We start from the raw sequence: 7,500 nt of genomic DNA, 5'->3' as shown, positions 1-7,500 counted from the left end.
CCAGAATAATGTTCATTTCATTATGTAAATATATTTAAAATATAATTACATAAATCTTCAAATATGTAAAATACATGACAACTCACAAATATTTTTGAATAACAAACGATAATATTCAATAATTGTATATATATATATGTTATACTTGACATGTACTATACGAATGTGGCCATAATTAGATAGCATTCACGTTCGCTAGTTATAATTCACAATTGTTTATATAAATATATATACTTATATATAAAATATATATGCATATAATCGTTCAAAAATATCATTTTATTTCAACTTACTAAATATATTATATCACACATGCATATTTATAATTTAAATTCAATTAATTGAATAAAAATTATTTTATTTGATGACAAATTGATAATTTTATCTAATTCTGCATTTACGTGTAGACAATATTATATTTAGTAAAAACCTCCGTCCACAATAGTGTCCTAGAGGATTTTTCAATTATTCACAAAATATTAATTCTTTAGCTACGAAACACCGTCTTCTTTTTGAAAAAAGACATTTAATACATTATATGCTTATATAATAGTAATAATTATATAACCATATAATAGTATCAATTTTTATATCGGATGAGACTAATAATTAATTAATAATAACATAATTATTACTTAATATGCAAACTGAAATATATGCATCCAATACATATATACGTGATGAGCACACACTGCCACCATGTATAGGTTTTCAGTCGCGATCGAACTTTCGAAGTGAACAGACGTGCCTCCGTGTGTGCTCCGTGTGAGAACCATAGAAACCTATAAAAACATTACCGACAGAGACGGAATTTAGATTTCCCTGTGTGGGATCATAAATGCAACAAAGTGCGAATAATTTAGTGACAGTGACACTCTTAATATTGTGAAAAATCGAGTTTTTCCAATTGCAAAAATAACCACGTGCGTGGAAATTTCCAAGCTTTTGAAGCTATCGAGCTTTAAAGCTTGATCACAGCTGTTCGAACTTTACCCAAGTCGTGAGCCGCTGCGTGAAAAAGTTCCAAGCTTATAAGACTCTAAAGCTAAAAAGCTCGGTATCAGCTTTTTAGCAAAGTCGCGAACATCACTCAAGACACGAACCATCGAAATAGCAAAAACATCAACGCTATCCAAGTCACGAACCATCGATATAGCAAGGACACAAACGCTGTGTCGGTGTCAGCTGTTTAGCAAAGTCGCAAACATCACCCAAGACACGAACCATTGAAATAGCAAAACATCAACGCTTGGCGCGAATTTCGAACTCCTTCAAAATTCGAATTCGCGTCAGTTTCTCACCATGAGCTGGCAAGCCCAGCCGCCTAGAAAGAAGGGCAACATCAAATATAAAAATAGTGACTCCAGCGACTCCGAGCCTGGAGAAATAAAGCGCAAGAATGCCAAAAAAAAGCGATAAGGAGGACAAGGCCAGCACCAGCGAGGCAGCCAGAGCTGCATTAATAAGCAGACTTAAAAATAACTCATTCGGAATCCTATCTGAGGACGATGATGAAACAGTTCTAGTGATGATTACGAAGAGACACCAGCTGCTCCTAAGACATCCAAAAAGCATGACCAAGAGAAAAAGCACCCAAGGAGATCAAGCCACCGCCAATCTTCATCCCGGATGTAACCAGCATCAAGGACCTATCCAAAGCCATCTCTGGCGCCTTAGGCAAAGATGTAGAGGTCACATACAAAGCCAGCCAGAATAACTTCATTCGAGTCATGACCCCCAACAAGGATGCCTTTACCAAACTAAAGACTTTCTTGAGCGATAGTAAAAATAGATTCCACACACTTTCAACCCCGAGATGAACGCGCCTACCGGGTGGTCATCAAAGGCCTCACCACTCGACCGATTTGGAGACATCAAAGAGGGACTCGGCCGCCACGGGCACAAGGTCAGGGATGTCCACAATCCCAATAAAAAGGTACAAAGAAGCCTCTAAACCTCTTCTTCGTAAGTCTGGAGCCGTCCAAAACAATAAGGAGGGTATACCAGATCAAACGATATATGCAGCACCATGGTCACGGTTGAACCGCCGATCAAATTCACACGATGTCCCCCAATGCTACCGCTGCCAGGCCTTCGGGCATACCAAAGATACTGCCACCTCGACCATCGTTGCGTCAAGTGCGGAGACGAGCACTCCACTGCTGAATGCAAAAAGAACGCCAGTGAACCGGCTTTCTGCCTTAACTGCAAGGGCCACATGCGGCCTCATACAAAGGCTGTCCAGGCTTACAAGAGAGCGAAGAGTGTTTTTGCCCCAGGCAGGCAACCTCACGTTACCAGCCGCCCCACCTCAGCAAGATCGACCCCAACGCAAGCAGAATCGACCCAAATGTTAGCTATGCCAATACAGCAAGAAACGCTGCCCCACCAAGATAACATCCTACATCCCAACGCCAACTTAATCCCACCAAGCAATTCCCTTGACGCGGCAATGGCCAGAATGGAGGCCATGTTTGAGCGCATGATGGAAAAAGGTCATGAGTCAAATGACCCAAATGCTTGCTACCGTTTGCAAATCATTATGCAAACGGGATTAAACATAACGATCTGGAACGCTAACGGCCTGATTAAAGCCGGCCAGAAGTGGAACACTTTATCCACACACACAACACAGACATACTCCTCATCTCCGAAACTCACTTCTCCAATAGATCATACATCCGACTTCACGGGATGACATCATCCACGCTGACCACCTAGCGGCAGAGCTCATGGCGGAGCGGCAATTATTATTAAAGCGGGCATAAAGTACAACGAGCTGAGTACCTTAGAGGAAGACTGGGTACAATGTGCCAAAGTCAATCTGCCCAGCCCACAAGGCGACCTTACAGTCGCCGCGGTCTACCTCCCCCCAGACACAGAGTATCAGAAAGGCATTTTGATCTGCTGCTGAGCAGTCTGGGTAACAGATTTCTAATTGGGGCGATTTCAACGCAAAGCACCGATGGTGGGATGCCGAGTCAGCAACCCTAAAGGAAGCGCACTACTTAGGTGCATCCAGCGCAGGAGCATCGTATGCCACACCACAGGAGAGCCCACCTACTGGCCAACAGATCCGACCAAAATTCCCGACACCCTGGACATGGCCCTCTCCAAAGGATTTGATAGTGCCAAAGTCTCGTTGTCTTCTAACGCGGACCTTTTCTCCGACCACAGCGCAGTGGAACTGCGGCTGAACCTCCCCTGCACTGAGAAAAGATTGCACATCCCAGGATGATCAAGAAGAGCACGAGACTGCAATCCTACAAAGCCTGGCTAACGGAAAATGTCAACCCAGTGCAAGATCTTACCACCACTGAGCAAGTGAACAACGCCATCGACGAGCTCACGCAACACATGCACAACGCAGCAGCACATGCTTCCCCCAGAACCCCAATCTCTCCCAGACTACCAACGAGGGTCCTACACCTTTGGTCTTCAGAGATCGCCTCGCTAGTAGCTGAGAAGAGACGGTTGCGACGAGTATGGTTCCTATCCAGAAATCCTAGAGATAAAAGGGTATTTAACAGAGCCGCAAAGCAGCTTAAGGATAAGCTCCTAAAGCTCAGGCAGAGCTCGTTTGAAGAGTTCCTGGCCAATGTTGAGCCTGGAGACCCACAGCACAACCTTTGGCAGGTCACTCGTCATATAAAACGACCTACTAAGAGAGTTGCTCCAGTCCAGCGTGCTAGTGGCGCCTGGTGCCGGCACAGAGCAAGAACGAGCTGAAGCTTTTGTGGAGCACCTCAGCGAAGCCTTCAAGCCGATAATAAGATGCACCGACCTGGATATCTCAGCTACGCAACGTGCCCTACAACTATTAGATGAAAACACCAACAACAACCAAGAAGAGCTAGCTATGGTCTCGGTGGATGAGGTCAAACTTGAGATCGAGGACTCAAGACGAATAAAATCGCCGGGCGCTGATGGCATTGAAGCACTGGCTGTTAAGCTTCTTCCCCTCCCTGCCTACAACTCCTCGCCAACATATACAGCAGGTGCTTTCAGCTAGGACATTTCCAACCATCTGGAAACGAGCAGAGGTAATTCTTATACCCAACCTGGCAAACCTGAAGCCAATCTTGGCTCTTATCGTCCGATAAGTTTGCTGTCGATACTCTCCAAAATACTCGAAAGAGTATTTTTGCGCAGAGTATTGCCAGTGCTGGAAGAAGCTGGGTTGATTCCGGATCACCAGTTTGGCTTCAGCGCGTTCTCACTCCACCCCGGAACAATGCCACGTTTAGTCAAAGTGATACTGGACGCATTCGAGGAGAAGAACTACTGCTGCGCCGTTAATGCTTGACGTGAAGCAAGCTTTCGACAGAGTCTGGCACCAGGGCTACTGCTTAAGCTAAGAGAAACCTGCCTCAAACCCCATTACGCATTTCTGCAATCTTACCTCGACAACAGAAGCTTTTATGTCAGATGCGGAGATGCGCGATCACCACAAAAGGTATCGAAGCCGGTGTACCACAAGGTAGCGTCCTAGGCCCTCTATTGTACACGTTGTACACAGCGGACATGCCTACATTTTTCAACGAGAACCTATTGGTTGCCACAACGCCGATGACACACCTTCCTTCCTGCCACAGCAGGAACCCACACAGGATGCGTCTTAATTATTCAAAATCAGCTAAACACATCGAGCCCTGGCTGCGGAGGTGGAACATCTCGGTAAACCCTGAGAAGTCCACGCAAACCACATTTGCATCCGCAACGGCAATTGTCCGCCTGTCAGTCTCAATGGGGAATATATTCCCGAAAATCCACGCCAAAATACCTGGCATGACGCTTGACACGTTTTTAACATGGCGCACACACATCCTAAGAGAAGAAAGCAGGCTGAAGAGAGGTTGAAGCATTCCAATGGCTCATTGGAAGACGCTCGAAGCTTAAAAGCAAACTTAAACTGCTTGTCTACAAAACCATCATTAAGCCAATCTGACTTATGCATCCAGCTGTGGGCACTGCCTGCAAATCAAACTGCAGAACATCCAAAGGCTGCAGAACAAGGCTCTGAGAATGGTCTCGAACGCTCATCCTTACCATGACAACAGCACCATCACGAGGTACTCAGGGTCCCTGGTTAGAAGATGAAATTCGAAAAGTGAGCACGAATTACATCAATAGCTCCATAACCACCCAAACACATTGGCCATCAACATCTTGGACAACAGCCAAACCGTCAAAGACTTAAAAGAAAACACATCGACCCTGCCCATGGAGGATGATGATTAGCCCTCCAGAACCCTACCAACCATCTCTTGTGAGAATTAATCGACAAGCTGGCTCAAAAATTTAATTATTGTCCGCCGACAGATTTAAATAAATAATTATTGACGAAAAAAAAAATCATTGTATAGGTTTGTACACGTTTCTACAATGCTCTTATTTTATTTAGTATTACCATCTAACGTATCTTTTTGTTGCACTAATTTAATAATACAACAGTAAAACTTCATTTTTAACTTTTTTAATCATATTGCCTTCTATATGATTATTTCATATATTATTTATATATGACTTATGCCGCAAGACTCACTCCATATACATAGTCATATATATTTCACTTGTGAAATTTTTCTCATATGACATGCCTGCTCGACATCACCACCCCTATATAGGTTTTGTGACACGTTTTCTACAACCAGCTCATTTTTACTAAGGGTATCTTTATGTTGCACTAATTTAATAATGCAACAGTAAACTTCATTATTTTAACTTTTTAAATCATATTGCCTTCTATATGATTATTTTCATATATTATTTATATATGACTTATGCCGGCAAGACTCACTCCATATACATAGTCATATATATTTCACTTGTGAAATTTTTTCTCATATGACATGCCTGCTCGACATCACCACCCCTATATAGGTTTTGTGACACGTTTTCTACAACCAGCTCATTTTACTAAGGTATACCACCTAATGTATCTTTATGTTGCACTAATTTAATAATGCAACAGTAAACTTCATTATTTTTAACTTGACTTTTAATCATATTGCCCTTCTATATGATATATTTTGCATATATTATTAAATAGTCATATATATGACTCATATGACACATGCCGGCAAGACCTCACTCCATATAACACGTTTTCTACAATGCTCTTATTTTATTTTAGTATTACCACCTAACATCTTTATGTATATATTTCACTTGTGAAATTTTTTCTCATATGACATGCCACTGTGAAAATTTTTCGATACCTCACCACCCCCTATATAGGTTTTGTGACACGTTTTCTACAATGCTCTTATTTATTAAGTATACCATCTAATGTATCTTTTTGTTGCACTAATTTAATAATGCAACAGTAAAAACTTCATTATTTTTAACTTTTTTAATCATATTGCCTTCTATATGATTATTTTCATATATTATTTATATATGACTTATGCCGGCATGACACTCCATATAAATAGTCATATATATTTCACTTGTGAAATTTTTCTCATATGACATGCCTGCTCGACCTCACCACCCCTATATAGGTTTTGTGACACGTTTTCTACAACCAGCTCATTTTTACTAAGGTATACCACCTAATGTATCTTTATGTTGCACTAATTTAATAATGCAACAGTAAAACTTCATTATTTTTAACTTTTTTAATCATATTGCCTTCTATATGATTATTTTCATATATTATTTATATATGACTTATGCCGGCAAGACTCACTCCATATAAATAGTCATATATATTTCACTTGTGAAATTTTTCTCATATGACATGCCTGCTCGACATCACCACCCCTATATAGGTTTTGTGACACGTTTTCTACAACCAGCTCATTTTATAAGGTATTACCACCTAATGTATCTTTATGTTGCACTAATTTAATAATACAACAGTAAAACTTCATTATTTTTAACTTTTTTAATCATATTGCCTTCTATATGATTATTTTCATATATTATTTATATATGACTTATGCCGGCAAGACTCACTCCATATACATAGTCATATATATTTCACTTGTGAAATTTTTCTCATATGACATGCCTGCTCGACATCACCACCCCTATATAGGGTTTTGTGACACGTTTTCTACAACCAGCTCATTTTACTAAGGTATACCACCTAATGTATCTTTATGTTGCACTAATTTAATAATGCAACAGTAAAACCTTCATTATTTTTAACTTTTTAATCATATTGCCTTCTATATGATTATTTTCATATATTATTTATATATGACTTATGCCGGCATGACACTCCATATAAATAGTCATATATATTTCACTTGTGAAATTTTTCTCATATGACATGCCTGCCGACCTCACCACCCCTATATAGGTTTTGTGACACGTTTTCTACAATGCTCTTATTTTATTTTAGTATTACCATCTAACGTATCTTTTGTTGCACTAATTTAATAATACAACAGTAAAACTTCATTATTTTTAACTTTTTTAATCATATTGCCTTCTATATGATTATTTTCATATATTATTTATATATGACTTATGCGGCAAGACTCACTC

At 40.3% G+C, this 7,500-nt stretch overlaps 1 non-coding gene across 1 annotated transcript in view; it reads right to left on the bottom strand.

Moving 5' to 3' along the window:
- LOC117577130 (small subunit ribosomal RNA) overlaps positions 1-7 on the bottom strand; it is a 1,998-nt gene extending 1,991 nt beyond the window's left edge. Inside the window, exon 1 of the ribosomal RNA XR_004573044.1 lies at positions 1-7. This exon is cut by the window's left edge and continues 1,991 nt beyond it. This is a non-coding gene — a ribosomal RNA (small subunit ribosomal RNA).
- Between the last annotated feature and the right edge of the window lie 7,493 nt (positions 8-7,500).

This window comes from Drosophila albomicans, unplaced genomic scaffold (assembly GCF_009650485.2).
Source record: "Drosophila albomicans strain 15112-1751.03 unplaced genomic scaffold, ASM965048v2 utg000135l_pilon, whole genome shotgun sequence".
Classification (NCBI taxonomy): Eukaryota; Metazoa; Arthropoda; class Insecta; order Diptera; family Drosophilidae; genus Drosophila; species Drosophila albomicans.
The sequence above is the reverse complement of the archived record's forward strand: the minus strand, read 5'-3'. Positions and strand labels throughout refer to the sequence as shown.